At 41.5% G+C, this 22,529-nt stretch overlaps 1 long non-coding RNA gene across 1 annotated transcript in view; it reads left to right on the top strand.

Moving 5' to 3' along the window:
* Positions 1–18,573, top strand: part of LOC121153487 — a 37,685-nt gene extending 19,112 nt beyond the window's left edge. The window contains exon 3 of the long non-coding RNA XR_005883404.1: positions 18,516–18,573. This is a non-coding gene — a long non-coding RNA (uncharacterized LOC121153487). The remainder of the gene's footprint in view (positions 1–18,515) is intronic.
* Positions 18,574–22,529: the final 3,956 nt, after the last annotated feature.

The raw sequence follows: 22,529 nt of genomic DNA on the forward strand, positions 1-22,529 counted from the left end.
ATTTGTCAGTCTTAGGTTCATGTTAAATCAATTCTTATATTAAGTTACTTTAGATACATACATATATGATCCCTATTCTGTTTCGCTGGAGTCATGAACTTGAATTTTAAATATTAATATGATGGCTTACTGTAATTTCATCTAAAAAATATTCCTGTCTCTGCCCACTTTAGAAATCTAAAATCAGTGATAAACCAGTATCAACACGTAACTCTCAGATGATGATCTCTAAATGCTAGTTCCCATGAAAACGGATGAGAAGTCCTTGGGGAAATGGTTGAACCAAGTCCAGAGTGAGACATAAGCAAAACATGCATGGACAATCTTGCCAAATCAGATAGAAAAGAAATGATCAAAGCCTGTAAGGATCCTACCAGGACCCAGTAGCCAACTGCAAGTGCTTCCCAATGGCCAAAGATGGAATGGTTTGAATCTCAGTCAGGATAAGAGCTGTAATGATTTGAATCATAATCATATGAGAATACATGGAATGTAGGAGTCCATAATGTTACCGAAACACCCAACCAATTATTATCATGATAGGACACTAAAACAACTTGCTATTTTGAAAACTGATAATAAACTAAAGCAAGCTGTTGAGTCTGTGGTTGCCTTTACAAATTGTACTTATGGGAAACTATGTAGATGAGGGAAACTTTTTATTCTGGCTAGTAAATTTTATTTTCTAGAGAAGATTTTATTTGGAAGAGTGACACAGACAGAGGGTGGGAGATAGACAAAAGAGTTCTTTCAAGGCCTGTGTCATGGCTCAGTTGACAGATCTTCTGCCTGCAGGTGCTGATATATGTCAGGGCTACTCCACTTCCCATTTTGCTCCCTGCTTGTGGCTTGGGAAAGCAGCAAAGCATGGCCCAAAGCCCTGGGCCCCTGAACTTGTGTGGAAGACCCTGAGGGGTTCCTGGCTTCAGACCTGTTTCGCTCTGGTCGTTGAGGCTATTCAGACAGTGAACCAGCAGATGGAGGATCTTTCTTTCTGTCTCTCCTCTCTATGGACCTGCCTTTCCAATGAAGATAAAACAATTTTTTTAAGATTTATTTTATTTTTATCGCAAAATCAGATATACAGAGAGGAGGAGAGACAGAGAGGAGGGTCTTCCATCCGATGATTCACTCCCCAAGTTACTGCAACAGCCCGTGCTGGGCTGATCTGAAGCCAGGAGCCAGGAACTTCTGTACGGGTGAAGGGTCCTAAGGTTTTAAGGCTGTCGTTGACTGCTTTCCCAGGCCACTAGCAGGGAGCTGGATGAGAAGTGGGGCTGCCAGGATTAGAACCAACACCTATATGTTATTCCAGCACCCATATGGGATTCCGGCACATTGAAGGAAAGGACTTTAGCTGCTAGACCACTGTTCTGGGCCCAAGATAAACAAAATCTTAAAAAAAAAAATGGAAGGGGAGAGAGAGAGAGAGAAAGGCCAGCACGAGAGCCCATCTTGCATGTACTGGGATCCCATATGGTCACAGATTTGTGTCCCAGCTGCTCCACTTCCCATCCAGTTCCCTGGGAAAGCAGTGGAGTATGGCCTAAAGTCTTGTGACGCTGCACCCATATGGGAGACCTGGAGGAGGTTCCTGGCTCCTGGTTATTGATCAGCTTAGTTCAGGCTGTTGCAGCTCTCTGAAGAGTGAACCAGCAGATGGAAGATCTTTCTGTCTTTACTTCACTCTTGTACATCTGCCTTTCAGATAAAAATAAGTAAATCTTTAGAGAAAGAGAGAGAGATAAGTCTTTCACCTGATGGTTCACTCTACATTTACCCACACAGGTCAGCGTAGGTCATTTGAAGCCAGGAGCCAAGTACTCCATCCAGGTCTCCCATGCATATGGCAAGAACCCAAGTCCTGAAACCAATATGTGAGTTATAGGGTTTTCCTAGGCACATTAGCGGGAAGTTGGATTTAAATCATAACAGCTGAGACTCAAACTAGCACTCTTCTGTGGTTTGCTGGCATTAGAACATGATTTAACTGCTGTGCTGTTAACACTAGCCCCTACTTTGCCTAATACATGAAGGAGTAATACAATTATGACATCAATAGTTTCAGTCATTAATTAATGTGTTTAGACAGGGAACACCAACATCTGCTATCACAATAAAACAAGAAATAGACATTAGCTTCTCCTAATGGAAACTTCTGTATCTATTAAGTACACTTGTCAGAGACAGCTAAATCCGAATCTTTTCAGATTTCTTAGATTCAACCATCAGTTTAAAAGCAGAAAATATGCTAAATAATACTCAGTGTTGTAATCAAAATACAATCTATGTCTATACGGCAAATTACCTAATTTTTTAAATGAATAAATTAGGGTAAAAAGATGAGGAGATAAAGCTTAGAAATTACATTAGACCCAGAAAACATGTACTGAATTATAATTAGTGGATTTTCCTTGAATCTTGATACATATTAACTGGTAAAACATTATGCTGATGAGGCAGTTGGAAATTTGAACATTGTATATTTGATAATTATTATGAAATGTTTTAGAATCAGTCATATGAGTTTTAAGGTGAGATTTGTCTTTTAAAGATACACGTTAAAATAGTTACAGGCAAAGTGATATGTGACATTTGTTCCAAAATTATATGGAGGAGGGAACTGGTGGGATAGAGATGGTATGAAACATTCACTTGAAAGGTAGAGTGACAGAGTCACTCTGGCTCACTGGCTCACTCTGCAAATGGCCACAGTAGCAATGGGCTGGGCCAGGCTGAAGCCAGGAGCCAGCCATCTTAGTCCTAGTCTCCCACATGGGTAGCAGAGACCTAGGTATTTGGGTCATTTATGCTGCTTTCTGTAGTGTATTATCAGAAAACTAGACCACAAGTGGAAAAATCAGGACTTGAGCTGATAATATGGGATACCATTGTCTCATTCAGCAGTTTATCCTTCTGTGCCACAATGCCAACTCCCAAGTTAAAGATTCTAGAAGCTGGGTGATGGGCTAAAAGGATTTGTCAACATTTTTCATGACACAATTTTTTATTTTTGTTGTTTAAGCTGCTGGCTCCTCATGTGGAGTTATTTCTACCACATCATTAAATTGGTCATGAAAAAAAAGCAAACAGAATTCCACAATTTTCTGCATTTTTAAAATTCTAATAAGTTTCCCAAAGCAAGTAACAGAGACAGTGGTCAAAAATGCACTGGGAGTTCATGAACCCTATTTTCTCATTGATTTTTGCCAAGAACCATCTATGTGATCTTCAGCAAGATCAGATTTCCCAGTCTTGCTTTGGTCACGGTCAGAGGTCAAGGTCCACATTATGACTTACAAGAAGGCAGTAGCGTAGCTGCAGCCAAGGAGGGATCCATCATTGACATAATTTCCTACTGTGTTTAGAGGGAAAATAAATCAGCTTTGAAGTAACTGTCACAACAGTGGGTTAGATGAGAATTGTAAAAGTAAAAACCTTCACTGAGGTGGGGGCAAGGGGTGCATTTGTGAAAGTTTTGGCCATATCTTTGTAAGTAACAATATTATTGGCTCAAAATAGTAGCACTTTTTTTTCTCACTTTACTAAAAGGTCTTGTGGCTGGGGTCTTCTATGGCTATTATTTTTTCTCTTCATAGTTATCCTTCATTTGTTATTTGAAATAGGGTAGCATTGACAGTTCTCAGTGGCTCTAACTTATGTGTACATCACTTTCTTGTATAAAAAGCCTGTTCTTCAATTTTGAGCCATTCATGATAATCAATATTTGCAAATGACCTTTCAAACAAATCAAAGAATCTTGATAATTTCATATTGAGCATATGTACTATTTTTCCTTGTCTGTCTTAACCCAGAAATAAATGAGGTGATAAGGTAAATGGAGCCAGCTTTCTCTTTTACCCACCTGGCTTTGATTGTTTCCAACTCCAGGCATCTAGCTAAGGATTATTTGTCAGCCAAAGAGTTGAGGATTGTCCCAGAATTCTCAGTGGCTCATGTAACAACCAGACAATGCTGTCTCTGCATGTGTAGCGTCCTCTCTCCATGTTAATCCTCTCCCATACATTTGAACAGACATACTTTCTCAACCACAAACATATGCCTACTACAGTTTTCTCTTTGTATCTGTAAGTTATTTTTCCCCAAGATATATTTATTCATCTGTTTCATATTTAGGTGGCCTCCTTCATAGCTTTTGAAATGTTATCATTGGAAAAAAATTTTAATAAAAGAAGAGTATAAGTCAGGTGATTATTTAAAGGAAAGTTATTACATACTTGGTAGATGGAAAGCGAGGAAAGGGGAGAGGTGAAGGTAAAATGCATACAGTGCAAAATTTTGACAAACCCACCACTCATACAAATGAATGTGAGTCATTTGTTGAAGTTTCTTTTTCTAGAATATTGAGAGGGAATGCTAATATCCAAACAAAATGCTTACTGTAAATCTCAAGTTGATAAAAAGAGTATGACAGAAGATCCACAATGATGATGTGTAAGGGGAACACCTCAGAAAGTAGTATAAAACCAGTGTTGTTGGTCAACAGATTTTCATTTTTGCTGTTTAAAGATTTATGTATTTGGAATACAGAGTGATCGAGAGGGACAGAGACATTTTACATCTGCTGATTCATTCTCTGATCCAGGAGCTAGGAACTCCATCTGGGTCTCCTCCATATGTGATAGGAACCCAAGTTCTTGGGCCATCCTTTGCTGGGTTGGAAGTGCAGTGTACCCGGTGCTCAAACCAGGCCCTGTGGTAGAAGATGCTGGCATACCAAGCAGCAGCTTAATCCACTGCACCACAACTCCTGCCTTAGGTGTGCAGAGAGACACAGTATTAGGGATTATAAATGTGGTATCAAAAGTTCATAAATAAAAGTCGGGATTAACACATTGCTTTCTATCATGCACTCATCCCAAAAGCTGGCTCACAGAGCCAATTGTCAGAATGTGGGTGTGGTCACTCTCCTAGTTCCAGAATGGACTTGCTAAACCAGGCATTCTGAACTTTGAATGTTTATTTTTGAATGTATATACTATCAAATAGTTCTGCTTTTGTAAAAATTTTATCAAGGGTTTTTAGCTGCTCTAGTAGGACATTTAAATATTTATTGCAGTTCTTAATAAAACATTTGAAAAGTTAAACTGTAAAACATGCTTAACAACTTCAGGAAGTTGTATGATTTTTAATTAAACCAAAGGCAGTTTATAACTTAGTAGTCCTGCTGTGGCAGGGATTGACTGCTGTTTCTGAGCCCGTGTTCTCCCTCCGGGCACACACAATGTTTCTCCTACTTAGGCTGGTGTCATCTGTTCTGGCCAATGGGATGTGGAGGGGCATGGCATACACCATGTTCAGCCTTGTCTGTGAAGGGTTCTGGGTTATCTTGACTTTCTTTTCATCTGATGCCTGTCTGATGATGATGGGGCGGGCTCATTTTCCAGCCTGTGTATTGTGCTTGGGGAGAACAGAAATGGTCCAGATCTCTGAGTCACTTCCTGGGGCACATCTCCAAGGGAGAGTTACCCAACCTGCACTGGGTAGGGAAATGATCAGTCAGCTAACTCTTAAGTCCTTGAGATTTGCAGAGTGGGTGTAACTGCTAGTGTTGATGGGCCTAAAGAGAATCATTGTTTCTAGGTAGTTAAGGACATCATTTTTTCATGCTGTTTAGGGAGCCTCACTGAGCTCAGTTCCTTATCTCTGAGGTTTACATCATGTCTAAACATCTCATCCTAGACCTCTCGTGTAGACCTTGGGCCCCACATCTACAAGGCACAATGTTTTATTTTCAGAAGTAACTTACTTGCTGAGCATAGGTTTAAAGAGCTCACCAAGAGCTTGGCTGTTCTGTAGCTAATAGATGTTTTCATTTAAGCAACCTGATTTTTTTTTTCTGAAACAGTAAAACAATTTTGTATGGTTAAGACAGTTTACATTTTGGAGATTCCTCCTCCATGTGTATCACATTTTATTTTTTCAATGCAAGGTTCATGTTTTCCATCTTGTTTGCCTATCAGACTTTCCTCTTATTCAAGGACCAGGATATTTAACCTCTGATTCAGCATCAGCGTTCATGAGTTGTGGATGTTTTGAAACTTTGCGGTTTCTATTTCACTTCAAATTGTCCTCTGGTAAAGTATATAGCTACTCTCTCAGAATTACCAGGTACATGCTTCTCTCTCTCTTTTTAAAGATTTATTTTTATTTTATTTGAAAAGCAGAGAAAAGGAGAAAGGGAGAAAGAGAAGACATCTCCCATCTGCTAATTTACTCCTTAAAATGGCTACAACAGCCGAGGTTGGGCCAGTCCCAAGCCAGGAGCTTCTTTTGGGTCTCCTGCATGGGTGCAGGGGACCAAGGACTGGGGCCATCCTCTGCTGCCCTTGCATGCATAAGGTGCTGAATTAGAAGAAGAGCTGCTGGGATTTGAACAGGCACCTGTATGGATTCTGACATCACAGGCAGCAACTTTGCCTGCTATTCCACAGTACTGGTCCCTCCTGGTTAAGGACTCCAATAGCCATAACAGTATTTTTCTTTGTCCCTGATCCCTGCCTCCTGAAATCTCAACAAAGAGGGTTCCTTTTTTTGTCCCTCAGAACCTGTTTACTGAGCAGCAGCTAGAGCTCAGACTACAGGCCCTCATTGGCTCTGCTTGCTGTTTGCCAAGCCTCCGCAGCAATGACACTGTTCGTGCTGTTGCCAGTCTGTCAGCTACCTCCCTCCATTTTCTGTTGTCCTTGAAACTTCTCTGTATTCAGTCAGTCCTTCCGAGCCCATTTCAGCAAGATCTCAGAATGAGCTCCCAAACCTCCCTCTCTGAGGATCATCCTCATTTAGCCTAAATGCATGGTTTTGACCTTCCCAAATGGCTGCTGATGCCAGGATAGGCTCCAGCTGGTGGTTAGGGTTGGTGCTTTCATTTTGCTAGGACCCAAACCCAGGCCAGATCTCAGCCTGGTCCTGAATGTGGACAGGAGTCAAAAGCAGAGATTTTCAAAGTTTAGAATACACTAGACTCACATAAGGGACACTTGTTGAAAAAGCAGATTCCTTGGATAGATGTTTGCCCTAGAAGTTAAGTCATCGGTTACAACACCCCATTTTGGAGTTAAATGTTTGTGGGTGTGTGCATTTGGACAATCGTGGTGGCTCATGTGATTGGATTTCTGCCACTCATGTGGGAAGCCTGAATTGAGTTCTTGGCTCCCAGCTTCATTTCATCAGCTGTTGTGTGTATTTGAGGAGTGGATCAGCTTGCTTTCTCTGTATAGCTCTCTCTGCCTCAAATAACAACAAAAAATACATAGTTTTTTTAAAAGGTCAGAGTCTTGGGTCCTCTCTCTCTTCAAAGACTAATCCATAAAATCTTGCGTGGGCCCTAGGAATTTGTATTTCTGTAAAACCTCTTAGATATATCTGTTCCCATTAATGCAAGGATCATATCAAGTGACATATTTAAAATGCCCTAAAGGAAATGGCACTTTGTCCAAAGACAGCCTGCCAACATAGCTTTATGACAGGGTGCTCTTTGTCCCTTGAGGACGACATTCTTTAGGACTTTGGTACTTGCTCCTTCCTTGGCTTACAGCTCTCTGAATCTCCTTTGTTGACTTGGCCTTGGCTTGGCTTGGGACTTCTGAGCCATGACTCACACTTCTTGTTATGTATTTTTAACTTTGCTTCTCAACATCTGTATCTATCCTTACCCTGTGCTGGGAAATCACCCAGAGTTCCAAATACTGAGGTGTGTGGTAGAAACTATTCCAATATCCAGTTCCTTCCCCTTTCCCCTTCCAGCACTTCTCAACCCACGAGGAGCCATGGGACTCATTCTGGCGAATGAAGTGAAGCTGAAGTGGATTGTGTGGGATTCCCCAGTCCCTCCCTTTCCTTCCACTTTCCTGCCCTGGCCACATGTTCCAGCAGCTGTGAGCTGATACAGCTTCCATCTGCCCAGTGCCTGCCATTACTGTGTGGAGCAGTTTGTGCAGACATAATGTGGATCATGCAATGTGAGCACAAAAGACACTTGCATTGGATTAACATAGTGAGATTTGGGGGGTGGGGGTGGGTTTTGTTATCATGAAAAGCAACGTACATCTGCCCAGTATCAAGCGGTGTTCTACCTTAACGGAGTTCCTGCAAGGTCACCTTGGTCCTTGCTTAAGTTGATGGCTGCTGACTGCATTAGAGAATTCAGTACACAGTGAGGCAGGAAGGATAATGAATTGCCTCTTTTTATGGTAATGGATCGATGAGCACCTAATAAACATATTTTAGTAAATATAGCTTTAGCTTGAGATAGAAATATATATTAAGGAGACTTCTCCTGGCCAATTAGACTGTGAGCCCTCTGAATCTGCCTAGACCTGTGCTCATGAATTGTAGAGCGTTCATCTTAATAAATCTCAAACATCCAGCCTTGGCATCTAGCTGCCGCTATTTGCTGCTAACTCTAACTGGACTGAATTTTCTGTGTGTTTTTTTTTTTTTCTGGGGGCTTGCAGTTGTGTTGACAGAAATATAGATTTTTGTAAGTTCCTAAAAATGTTAAGAATCTTCTCTAGCAGGATACATTAAAGTGTTTGATTTTTTTTCCCCTTCTTTTAGCTCTCCCAGAGGCACAGTGGAAGTTGGGTGCAGTCGCAGTCCTGAAGAGGCTTTTAAATCTGCCTCTTGCGGATTTTTTGTGCTGTGTGTCCTCTTCATGCCTTTCATTGCCCATACAAGGCAAGTAAGGGCATCAAGGCTGTCCTGGTTTTACCTTTGCAAAAGCCTACTTTAAACTGTGAAGCTAAAGAATGGCCTCTACGTAGATTCTCTACATAGATGTCCGATTTCTGCCCACAGCAAGATGCAAACTGACAATTTTCTGTTGCTCCCTGTACCCCACCCTCCCATTCCAAATTGTTAGTTGTTTTATAAAGGTTTTGTTTTGTAGTTTTTTTGTTTGTTTTTGTCTTGTTGGCTGACTGACTTTCTGGGCCCTGATTCAGCTTAGCTTACCATTGCCTGTTGCTGCCTTTCACTCCTTCTTGGGCAATTGGTGTTTCAATTAAGGACATACTGATTTTAGATACTAGAAAATGTCATCTGGTCCAAACGCCTCTCTGTGTTAAACCTCAGCAGACTGTTCTCTGAAACGTTATTACACTGAAAATGATGATAGTCTTTTATGAGCAGATCTACACTTGAGCATTGCTTTTCTTATAGCACTCATCCACCTTGACTAAATTATTCTATATATCATAATTTACTAATGTTTCTGTTTTTATGTACTTTATTTATTTTATAACTTTAAGAAAAATCAGCGTGGTACTTCTAAGGGGAACAAGTCACTTTATAATAGTTATTACTAACTTGTAGTACTTTGAATCTTAACTTGTTTAGTAAAATAATTTGAATTTGATGATAATTAGAGGCATCATATAGATTCAGGATCTATCAGGCCCGGTGCAGTGGCCTAGTGGCTAAAGTACCCGTGTTGCACACACCGGGATCCCATGTGGTCCCTCATATGGGTGCCGGTTCGTATCCTGGCTGCCCCACTTTCCATGCAGCTCCCTGTTTGTGGCCTGGGAAAGCATTTGAGGACGGCCCAAAGCCTTGGGACCCTGCACCCACATGGGAGATCCAGAAGAAGCTCCTGGCTCCTGGCTTTGAATCTGCACAGCTCCACCTGTTGCATGCACTTGGGAAGTGAATCAATAGACAGAAGATCTTCCTCTGTCTCTCCTCTTCTCTGTATATCTGATTTTCCAATAAAAATAAAATGAATCTAAAAGAAAAAAAAATTAGGATTTATCAGGGTTTCCTCCCCCAGTATTTTTCCATCTTAAAAAACATTTTAAAACAGTTAATTCTGCATTCTCTTCAACAGTATATACACTAAAACTGGAATACTCTTGTACAAGATGACATATAAAATCATGAAGCGTTCCATATTTTTTTCAAAGAAGTATTTATTTTTATTCCAAAGTTGGAAATACAGAGAGGAGGAGAAACATGGAGGAAGATCTTCCATCCAATGAACCAATCTCCAAGTGACCACAACAGCCAGAACTGAGCTGATCTGAAGCCAGGAGGTTGCAGCTCTTCCAGGTCTCCCACGTGGATGCAGGGTCCCAAGGCTTCTGGCTGTCCTCGACTGCTTTCCCAGCCCACAAACAGGGAACTGGATGGGAAGTGGGGCTGCTAGAATGCAAACGGTGCCCATATGGGTTCCTGGAGCATTCAAGAAAGGACTTTATCTGCTAGGCGACCACACAGGGCCTACATTCCGTATTTTTTGTTAAAAAGTAGTTTATACTAATTTCAGCTTCAAAATGGAAAAGAAATACATGAATGAGCTGGTAACTGGCTAAATAAAGGGGAAAAGAAAGTTATGTTGCAGTGATTGGAGTTTCTCAATCCAGAGGGTACTGAAGAAAGGACTTAACTTATTTAGGAAATGATCCTGGAAATCATCTGATGGGCAGTGGGGAAGTGAAAAGGGACAGCCGAAGCCCTCAGAGGCATTTCCTTGGCTGTCAACTGGGAGCCAGGACTGTTAAGGAAGAGAATGCATATGTATTCTCCCAATCCTTGGGAAGGAATGTAAAATATTCCCCAGAATTTTCTCACCTAATAGGTGCAGTTAGCCTGTTTGTCCCTTGACCTAATGAGGATGCTCGTTGGGGAGTGTTACCACCTAGGCACTTGGTGCCTGCTGCTAAACCAAAGATGCTCTCAGCAGCCATAGGTCCTCTGAGTCAGCAGCCAGTGGCTGACACTGCTGGAGAAGCTGCAGGGTCTGTAACCCCCGGGAGAAGAGGATCAGTCTCACAGTGGTCACATGCATGATCATGTAGAGCAGCTGGTGGAGAGAGACCAAGCTCCAGGGGCTCACAAGCTAGGGGTCTTTAACCCATTATCTGCAAGGGACAAAGGTAGCACTTATGCATTAGTTACTGTGACATGGGGCATTTTTTTTTTAAGATTTATTTATTTGTTGGAAAGTCAGATATACAGAGAGCAGAAGAGACAGAGAGAAAGATCTTCCGTCTGATGATTCACTCCCCAAGTGAGTGCAACGGCCAGTGCTATGTTGAGCTGGGTGGGAAGTGGAGCTGCCGGGATTAGAACCAGCACCCATATGGGATCTCGGGGTGTTCAAGGAGAGGACGTTAGCTGCTAGGCCACGCCGGCAGGCCTACATGGGGCAGTCTTAATGGGGTCCTTTCTAGCTTGCTTTTATCAAAACCTGAAACCTGTCATGGAAACCGAGATCCCATCATCACAGGGGGCTTCCATCATGTTCTATTTAATCCAGGATTCTCTTGTTTTCTCTTCTGCTCAGTGCAACCTGTGCTGCTGACAGGGGGTAGGGAGACCACCACTCTGACATCGTCAGGCTGATAAAGGGTGAAGCAGTCAGACCAGGGCTCCACAATGCTGGCATTGCAAACTAAGGAAGTGGAGGTAATTACCTGGAAATGTTTTTAAAAATACTGAGAAGTATAATTAGAGACAATATTTTGTTAAAGTGTATATAAGTGTGATGTATGCTCATGGAAAAGTCTAGAAAGGTGAAAAACAAAATATTAAAAGCAGCTATTGGAAGGTTTTTAAAGATTTTATATATTTTAAATTTGAGTTATTTATAATGATATTAAATACTTTATAACAAAACTTGGAAAAAGTGAACATGCGCATATATAGTTCATGAGCTTACTTTAGAAGGCCCAATTAGGATGTAATAAATGTTACATTAAAGAACTCTCTCTCCCTCTGTATCTTCTGCTTTCTTTTAAGTGTCAAGTATATAACATAAATATAGAGTATTTTACATGTAAAAGCCATTCTTGTAAGCTGAAAGCATAAAATACATTTTGTCTTGGAGAAATTTACTAAATGAAAATCACTCCCTTTCTAGAAGAATGCCACATAACATTCTTTTTCCTATATAAAAATGAGTCAGCTTCATCCTGCTTTACACTGTGTAATTTTGCAACCTGGAGGAGAAGCTTGCATATAAGAAGCCAAGAAGAAGTAGATTATATTCAAATTTCATTGTATATTATGCAGCTAGAGACCTGATATAGCAACTAAGAGTGTGTTTTCTCACAAGTGCGAAAGACGGTAGAAGAGATGATCAAAATTTCATACTCGTTATGGCCTAAAATCATAGTTACATACATTACCTATTGTATTCCCAGATTTAATAGAGTTATACATTAGTATTATCTATATCACAGATGGTTTCTGAGGCATATAAAGTTCCAAATAATGTTTTCTACCCTTATCTAGAAAAGAATCTCATCTTGGATTCAAAGTTAGTCTGAGCCATGGTCCAATATTTGTGAAATAAGGACAATAATACGTATAGTAAAGCAGTTGTTCCAAAATTGAATCAGAATCACTCGGTGGTCCTGCCTGTCAAAGCCCAAGCTGGGCCCCATCTCCATAGCTGCATCATAGGCCTGGGACCATACTGTAAGAACCAATGGCTTAGCACCTATTAAGTATTTATTCTACTGAGAATTTGTTTTATTTATGTGTCCATGATGTTCTGCTCACAGGTTTGTGGAAAGATATAATGAAAAGTTAAGGGTTTGCTGCAAAATATTTTTTAAATCCATGTAGTTTTTTTCATTATATACATTATCCATGAACTTTTAAAAATACTCTCTCATATATGTATATATATATATACACACACATATATATACATACATATACAGTGTATATATATGTATATACACATATACATACATGCATATATAGTATATGTGTATGGGATATGTATTAAATGATACATGTTTTGAGTTGTTTTCTGTGAATGTAGGTCTGTCTTTTGTTTCATTTTTCACTGTCGTAGGCTTTCTCCAAATACAATCTCTGTGTGTTGTGCCATAACACTGAGGTTGTGTTGGTTCCTGGCTGTAGGCAACTATTTAGGTTGCCTTGTACCTAGGCAAGTGTTAACACTGCTGGGAGAAAAACAGCCGAGGCTGATGGGCATTTGGGGCCTGGTTAATGCCAAACTTGTGTTAACTATACCACTGTGCCGGCATAGTAGCTCATTTTATTTTATTTTTTAAAAGATGTGTGTGGAAGGTGGAAAATGCTGAACCAGAACATACCACTCCATACCCCAGGTGGTGATGGTAGGGCACTGCCACAGATTTCCTGGGGAAGAAGGTCTAGGGCCATATTGGAGTAGGAGTGGCTGAGGGCATGTTTGACAGGGAAGGGATGACTTTTGGGGGCTTCCACAGATCTAACCACTGCACTTGCAGGTAGACAATGGAACTGAGATGGAGTGGTTTAGAAGGGGGAAACCAGAGGGCATGTCTGGATGATGCCAAGGTAGCCACCCACACGAGAGACCTGGGCTGGGCTAAGCAGCATTGCTCACTGCCCATTGTGTACATGAGAGCTGGGGAACATGCTAATGTCCTTGAGTGTTGGAGCAAAGGGCAGGCCACATCAGGCTTGGCCGCAGCATCTACCAGAAGACAAGAGAACTGGATCTCAGGACAGATTTTTTTTAAATAGATTTTTATTTTGAATTTTGAATTATGTGGTACAATTTTGTAAAGGCTGGGATTCCCCTCCGAAACTCCTACCCCCCAACAGATTTTCCCCATTTTACTACAATGGTGTAGTGCTTCAAAGGAATCATAATTCTGTCAGTCTCTTATTTAAGTGTACCCCGACTTTGTTGGTACAGACAATGTCAGACAGTCCAGCATCCCATTGTCTGTACATGTCCAACAGTTTCATTGGGAATCCATCTTCCAGAGGACAGATTCTTTAAGGGACTTGTGGACTTGCCTTCGTGAAACTGTAGCACCCACTGGTTTATGTGGAGAGTTGGAGCAGGGATAGGCCTAACCAAGTTGGACATGGAACCCACATGATACCCATAGAAGCTGGGGCTGAAAGAATTTTGGGCTGGACCAGGCTGTAGTACCTACCAACAAACCCCAAGGCCAGAACTGAGGGCAGACCAAGCCAAGCAGGGTCACAACATTCACTGGCACATGTAAGATCCTGGGCCTGGTAGGGGAACTTGGGGAACACTGCTGGTAGGCTGCTGGCAGATGCCATACCAATACAGCTAGGAGTAATATAGCTAAGAGTACTGGGGAGTACAATAGATGAGGTTAGGAGTGGGGCAGGCCAGGACAGGCCAGGCTAAGCAAAGCTGGAGAACTGTTGACATATATGTGAACCGGGTCGGGGGCAGGCTGGGCCGGACCAGTCCACAGCACACACTGGGACAACCAAGAGCCAGGATTGGTTTCAGACCATGTTGAGTTGGACCGTAACATCAGCCAATTCACGTGGGGTACAGGGATGGATCAGGCTGGGCTAGGCTGCTGCATCTGCTGGCAAGAGCTGGGACTGAGGCCCAGGAAGCTGAGTAAGGCAGTAGAACTGCTGGAAAATGCTGAGACTGGGTGCAAACCATCTCATACTGGCCACAGCACCTGCTGGCACATGCCAGACCTGGGCCTGGGAGTCGGCCTGGTAGGGGAACTTTAGAGAATCCCTTTCTGGGCTACTGCTTCCACTGGTGTGCATTTGAGCTGGGACTGAAGGTGGGCCAGTCTAGTGATGGGCCAGGCTGGGCTGAGCTCCTGCTGGTAAATGCCAAGACTTGCAGTGAGCCAGCTCCAGCCACAGCACCCCAGCTGCAAGTGCCAGGAGCGTGTGTAAGTGTGACAGGCTAGACTGCAGTATCCCCTAGCAAGTGCAAGATCTGGAGCTGGGAGCCAGCTTGGTAGGGAAACAACTGTGGGCACTCATTGCAGCTCCTGCTGATGAGCACAAGAGCCAGGGCTGGTAGTGGGCAAGGAAGGCTGGGCAAGACAACAGCACCTGTAGGTGTGTGTGCTGCATTGTGGGGTGGGTCAGGCTGAGCTAAGCTGTAGCACCCATAGAGCCAGATGGGAGGTGGGATGGACCATGCTAGGCACAGCACATGCTGACACACCGCAAAGCGGGGCTGAGGGTGGGTCTAGTGGGATTATTGGGGGTCACTCTGACTAGAATTCAATGAAGACTGGGTCTGTGACTGGTTGGGCTGGGCTAGGCTGCAGCACCCATCAATTTGCATGAGGGTTGGGATTGTGGGAGGAAGAGAATAGTTTATTGCTAAGTACATCTTGCTCAAGTTTCAAAAGAGAATCTCTTGAGGATGTTGAAGATGAAGTAACTATTCATTTTAAATTTCTCTTTATATTCATTTTGAGAAGGAGAGGAACAGAGTATGTGAGCTAGTGCATTCACACCTGCAGATTCATTCCCCAAATGTCACTGTGGCAATACTGAGCAGAGACTAAAGCTGGGAGTTCAAAGCAGATCTCCAGCATGGGTGAGTGGAGCCCATTCACTCCTGCTGTCCTCACAGTCTGCATAAGCAGGAAGCAGCAGTCAGGAAGCAGTCAAACCTGGGCACTTTGAATTATTTTGTTATTTGTAGTATTTATTCTTTTTTTTTTTTTTTTAAAGATTTATTTTTATTATTTTTTATTGGAAAGGCGGATATACAGAGAGGAGAGAGAGAGAGGAAGATCTTCCATCCGATGATTCACTCCCCAAGTGAGCCGCAATGGGCCGATACTATGCCGATCCGAAGCCAGGAGCCTCTTCCGGGTCTCCCACGCGGGTGCAGGGTCCCAAAGCTTTGGGCCGTCCTCAACTGCTTTCCCAGGCCACAGGCAGGGAGCTGGAAGGGAAGCGGGGCTGCCGGGATTAGAACCGGCGCCCATATGGGATCCCGGGCGTGCAAGGCGAGGACTTAACCACTTGCGCCACCGCGCCGGGCCCTGTAGTATTTATTCTTATTGGAAACGCAGATTTACAGAAAGAAGGAAAGACAGAAAGAAAAGTCTTCCATCTGCTGGTTCACTCACCAAATAGCTGCAGCAGCTAGAACTGAGCCAATTTGAAGTCAGGAGCCAGGAGCCTCCTCCAAGTCTTACACCTTGGTGCAGGGTCCTAAGGCTTTGGGCTGTCGTATACTGCCTTCCCAGGCCATAAGCAGGGAGCTTGATGGGAAGTGGAGCAGCGGGAACACGAACCAGCACCCATATTGGACCCCAGCAGTCACTGCTCCGGGCCCTAAATTTTAGACATGGATGTCTTCACTAGCATCTTAACTGTAAGCAAATCCTACTCTGGAGCTTCTATTTTCACATACATTCAACTACCTTTTTTTTTTTTTTTTTAATCTTCCTGCCCTTTACCTTTTTCTTACTAAAAGACTAAATATTTTATAGTTTTCATCATGAAAATAAAGAGTAACTACTACTCACAATCTTAAAATGTAGTAAGGGGATATTCTGCCAATTAGATGTAAGGATGTAAGGCTGTTGTTGTTTGCCTCGGAGGCAGTTGTACTTACTGAGAGAAGACGAAACTGACTGTTGAGATTCAGTGGTTAGTCACTGGCCCCCAAAGGTTTCAGAATTAGATCAAGAAGCAGAAATGTCTGATGCTTAGTTTTTTACTATGAAAAGAATCGGGACATGCTAACCCTTAGGGAGGTTTACATGCTCATTCTTGACACTTGGATCCACTTACCAACTAATATCCCTTCTTTATTTGTAATCATGGAAACCATTTAGCTATTTGAGCCTTCTGATATTTAATTTTTGTAATGCCATATGTTCTTTGTTTAGCTTCATTCTCTAACAGGGCATTGATTTGAAATGGCTTCAGAAGGGGATTTCATGTCCTTGTAGCTATCTGATTTAGAATTGCCTTCTCACTTCTTGCAATGATTTTTGGCATAATACAATTAACCAAACTCATCTCATTCATTTCCTCTTCTTATTTCTCTCTTTTCACATGATTTTTTTATTTTTTGTCTACCTCTTGCTAAAGAGTCAAATAAAAGTACCACAGAAATTTAATTTGAGCCATTTAAAATTAAGAAAAAGTTAGGACAATATGCTATTTATTTTTAGGCTTTCTGTACTAAAAATAATAGTAGCTTGAATTTATGTTGCAATTCAAAGCTTTGTTACAGATACTTCTTTTACTGTCAGGAGGGAAAAGCATTTATTATAATCCCAATGTTGTAAGTAGAGAAGGAATAACATATTCAAAAGTTCAGAGATAGGGAGTCTGAGGTAAAATAAAGACTTTGGCGCCGGGTGCGATGGCTCAATTGCCTGATCCTCCACCTCCAAGTGCCAGAATTCCATATGGGCACCAGTTCATGTTCCAGCTGCTTCACTTCCCATCTAGCTCCCTGCTTGTGGCCTGGGAAAGCAGTGGGCAATGATGCAAAGCTTTGGGACACTGTACTTGCATGGGAGACCAGAAGAGGCTCCTGGCTGCTGGCTTTGGATCAACTAAACTACAGCTGTTGCGGCTACTTGGGAAGTGACCCAGAGGATGCAAGATCTTTCGTGTTATCTCTCCTGCTCTCTGTAAATCTGCCTTTCTGATAAAAATAAATAATAAATCTTTTTTAAAAAAAAAAAAAGAGAAAAAAATTGCAGATGGAACTGGCACTGTAGCATAGTGGGTAAAACCATCACCCATGGCATGCGTATCCCATTTGGGCACCAGTTGAGGTCCTAGCTGCTCCACTTCTGATCCAGCTCCCTGCTGATATGCTTGGGAAAGTAGCAGAGAACAATCAGAGTGCTTGGGCTCTTATGCTGTGTGGGAGGCCTGGAAGAAGCTCCTGGCTTTAGATTGGCCCCTGGCTGTAGTTGCCATTTGGGAAATGAACCCACAGATGAAAGATCTCTCTGTCTCTCCTTCTCTCTCTGTAATGCTTTTTTTATTTAAATGTTTTTTATTTTGACTTTTATAATACAATCCCATAGGGTCTGGGATGCTTCTTTTCATAATAAATAATTAAATCTTTAACAAAAAATTGCAGGTGACATGCAATTCTGTATCGCAGGAGTTTTCAGTGCCATAATGGGCCTAGCCTGCAGATATTTCAAATTACATCAGGAGTTCTCTCTTTATTCCTTCTTTGGGTTTATTAAACATTCATATGGAAGAATCTAAAGATCATATCTTTTTTAAAAAAATATTTATTTATTTATTGGAAAGTCAGATATACAGAGAGGAGAAGAGACAGAGAGAAAGATCTTTCATTCGATGATTCACTCCCCAAGTGAGCGCAACAGCCAATGTTATGCTGATCCGAAGCCAGGATCCAGGAACTTCTTCCAGGTATACCACACGTTTGCAGAGTCCCAAAGCTTTGGGCCGTCCTCGACTGCTTTCCCAGGCCACAAGCAGGGAGCTGGATGGGAAGTGGAGCTGCCGAAATTACAACTGACGCCCATATGGGATCCTGGGGCGTTCAAGGCAAGGACTTTAGCCACTAGGCCATGGCGCCGGGCCCTGAAGATCATATCTTAATCCAAAGCTCACATATCTTCTAAGACAAGCAACTTTTAAAAATGCAAGGTTCTGAGCGAAGCTTGACCATGGTATGTCATGAGACATTCATAGTTGTGTTTAAAGTGTGGAAACGGGAGCCCAAGTCAATAACTGTTATTCGTCATCTTATCTTCCAACAGGGTTTGTGAATTTTAATCTTTACTCCTTTGGGATATGATATTTATTACTACCATCAAGAAAGCAAAATTTTACTCACCAAGGATGGCAGGTAAAAAATAATAAGATTTTTGTTTTAGCTATTGGCATTCAGTTTTATCTTGTGAATGGGCTCCGAGGTTGAGGAGGTTGAGTCAGAGAACAGCAGTCAGAGTGGCCCACGGAGCTGTGAGGCACGGGAACTCACTGTGGGCTTGTCCGTTTAGAAAGCCAAAAGGAAAACAAGAGGTAAGTCCCACATTAGTCTACCCTGTGCTAGTCCCAGGAGGCCAAACAACTTGTGAGATGAGAAATGAACCCAAGAAAAGCTAGCATGTAAAGGTGAAAAGATGGTTTTTGAGTGGCAGAAAGACAGAGTATTCTAGTCTGTATTACTCCCCAAAATCCTCCATGGGCTGGGGCTTGTGCCTGGGCTAAGTCAAACCTGAGAGCTTGCAACTTGATCCAGGATCCCCGTGTGGGTTACGGGGACCCAATATCCTGAGCTACTGCCATTGCCTCCCAAGGACTCTTATGTTAGATGCAGGCACCCTAACTGGTGTCTTAGCTGCTAGGCTAAATGCCCACCCAAAAGGAATTTTTGTTACTCTAACAGAAGCAGGTAGATTGTAACTGATTTTATTTTCTAACAAGTGTAATTTATAAGTCTTTGTAGTTATGGTGTCTAAATAATAAATGATGTAATGTCAGACAGCATAATACATGGAAATGGTGTTTATATTAGAATGGAGAGTTACATAAATAAATCTTGATAAAATAGAATTCCAGCTTCTTCCTTTCTAGTGGCGCTTTCTGTTTCAGCTAAAGTGTGCTAACTGCTTTGAATTAGTTCAGTTTGAATCATTTCAAACACTTTGAGTTGTTCAATTTGTGCTTGTCTCAGGGATAGGAAGAAAGAGTCATTGTCTAAACAGGGCAGCATCTCAATAAACAGTTTACAGTAGGTTATCATCATTGGGAGATTAAAAGTAACCTCTTCCAGATCGGTACAGTGCAGAGGAGCAACACTTCTTTAATTTTCTCTAATTTGTAAGGAAAATATTTTCACTTGCTAACCTTCACAATATACATTTGAAAGGTATGAAAAAAATAAGATACATAGGAAGCTGCATGAATATGAGAGCAAATATTAAATATTTTCAATCATCAGGAAAGTATTAACTTAAATTACAAGATACTGCTACCCACTAAAAATAGTGAAAATTTTAAAAAATGATAATATGAAGTGTTGTTAAGGATGCGGAGCAGTTGGAATGTTTGTATAGGTACAATTATCATGTGACCTAGGGAATTTTACTTCAAGGCTTGTCTGAATGTTCCTACCACAAGCCCAAGTGTTTATCAGCAGATACATGGGATAAAACATTTTAGAATATATTATAGTTAATGGAATATTACTCTGAAATAAAAAGAGCTAACTACTGAGAAATGCAGAAATGGGTGGATCTCAGAAACGTGCTAGACTAAAATAGACACAAGAGTACATACTGCACTATGCTTTATAGCTAAAGTAATAACCATGGTCAAAACTATGCTACAAGGCAAGAAAACAGCTGAGTGGTTTGTTGGGGCTGGCAGTAGAGATTGTGGGAACTGACAGCAAAAGAGCCAGGGGAATCCTTGAGGTGATAGACATATGGTATATCTCAATATTTGTCAAAATTGGTCGATCAGACTAGAGAAATGGTGCCTATTATATAAAGATTGTAACTTAACAAATCTAAAAGAAAATATGAATGCGTTTACTAAGATCTGTACATTGAGTTATTTCACAAGATGATCTTTTCATGAAGGATCCAGGTGCCTCTCCCATGGAATAGGTGATGCTTTCACAGTGTAATGAAAAGAAGACAATTAATGCTGCAAGTAGCCGTGTGAGCAGGTGCTGTGAGGTGATTCTGTTGAGCACTGATTGAGATTAAAAACCAGGTTTAGATTGCAAAGGTTTCAGTTTAACTCACCATCTGCTGACTGAGTGACCTCGGGAAAGTGACTTCATTTCTCAAAGCATCAGTTTTCTCACTTGGAAAATAGGGATAACAATGGTCTCTACAGTGTGTGCAAAGATTAGATAAGGCAGCATAGGTGTCTAGGTTATAGAAAATATTTCATTGACTTTAGCTGTTAGTTTTGGTTTCACTTATTTCAGAGATCCAAAGGAGGAGAAACTCTCATGGGGACTGATCTATGTGAGCTTACATCTGTTTATTTCTTGTTTTTTATATTTTCCTTTGCATCCCATGTAAAGGCTATTGTTTGAATATAAGGGATATTGTCCATAGGAAGTGATGTGCCATGTGTAAGAGGTGTTGTCTTCTATTGCCCAGGAAGTAGTGAGGTTTAGGGCTGAACTTATCAGATTGCGTTGAGAGAAAGTATGAGGCTGAATTTAACAGCAATTTAGATTTACTTGTGGTTTTGAAAAGGTGATGGACTTAATGGTGGGCAGCTTCTCTCCAGCTGTTTATCCTTCGGGTTTCATTGTGACTGGTGATGCTGGGCCACGCCAGGCCCAGGTAGAAACAAAGCACCACAAACTAGGACTTCATGCCTGTGGAATCTGTGACTCATCTTGCATTCTGATTATTTTAAGTTCTGGCATTATACTTAACTTTAAACTAGCCAATATTTAAAATATGTTGACATATTCAATAGAGAGTGGTATAAACTTGAAGATAATGTTGTTGATAATTTAAAAAAGACAGAATCTTTATTTTATCTACTTTTTATTCAACTATTTATACGTTGTATTAGGATTTCTGAAGTGAAAGCAAGCAAGTGGATCTTTAAAATATTCTGTAAAGACATTTTGGAAGATTTATTTATTCAGATATAATTTCCCAGTAGCTCAGATACTTGTGGGGTGTTTGTGTGTGTGTGTGTGTGTGTGTGTGTGAGGCATTTTAGGGAGTTATTTATCAGAGGTTTAAGACTGTGGGATATGAAGACTGATCATTTTCTGTGCTTCAGGAATTTTGGCCAAGTCTCCTATTCTTGAGGTCTTTAAAACAAATATAGAATCACCTTAAAAGCCAGTGTGGTTTACATAGGAGAAAAGGCAGGAAACCAGCTTTGTTTAAATGGAATGAACTTTCACAATTGAATCCATTTTTGGATGTGTGCTTCCTGAAGCCCTAAGATGGCTGTATTCCCACTGCGACATAGAAGAGCAAAGCGGATGTTGCAACACATCACCCATAGGAATGGAGATTCAAGTCAGTGTAAAATTGAAGACATCTGTAAGAACAATAAACAACTCAATGCCTAGTGCCCTAAACCAAGGGAAACCGCCAGATCCTTTTTTCGCAAAATTGCATCTGATCCACAGCTCATTGGCTAAATGAGAATGTGAAGGAAAGTGGCTCAGCTAGTCTGGATTAACCAAACATTAGAAATTAAGGTTTTTCTCGCTTCTTTCTTTTTTTGTTAGATTTATTTATGTTTATTGGAATGGCAGATTTACAAAGGATAGAAAGATCCTCCATCCACTGGTTCATTTCCCAAATAGCCACAATGGCAGGAGCTGAGTACAGGGTCCCAAGGCCTGGGCCATCCTCTACTGCTTTCCCAGACTACAAGCAGCAAGCTGGATGGGAAGTGGAGTAACTGAGATGCAAACTTGCACCCATATGGGATTCGGTACTTGGAGGTGGAGGATTAGCCAATTGAGTCATCATTTCAGGCCCTTTCACTACTTCAACAATAGAAATTGTGGGGCTAGCATTGTGGTACAGTGGTTAAAGTCACTGCCTGTAATGCTGGCTGTACCACTTCCAATCTAGCTCCCTGCTAATGGCTTGGGAAAAGCAGCAAAGGATGACCCAAGTCCTTGAGTCCCTTCTTCTTGGAAGATTCTCCTGGTTCCTGACTTCAACAGGGCATGGTACTGGCTGGTACCAGTCAGTACAGCTGCTTAGGGAATGAGCCAATGCACAGATTTTCTCTTTCTTTCTTTTTTTAAAGATTTATCTTTTTAA

The sequence above is a fragment of the Ochotona curzoniae genome, unplaced genomic scaffold, assembly GCF_017591425.1.
Source record: "Ochotona curzoniae isolate NIBS_2020 unplaced genomic scaffold, NIBS_Ocur_1.0 contig_2692, whole genome shotgun sequence".
Classification (NCBI taxonomy): Eukaryota; Metazoa; Chordata; class Mammalia; order Lagomorpha; family Ochotonidae; genus Ochotona; species Ochotona curzoniae.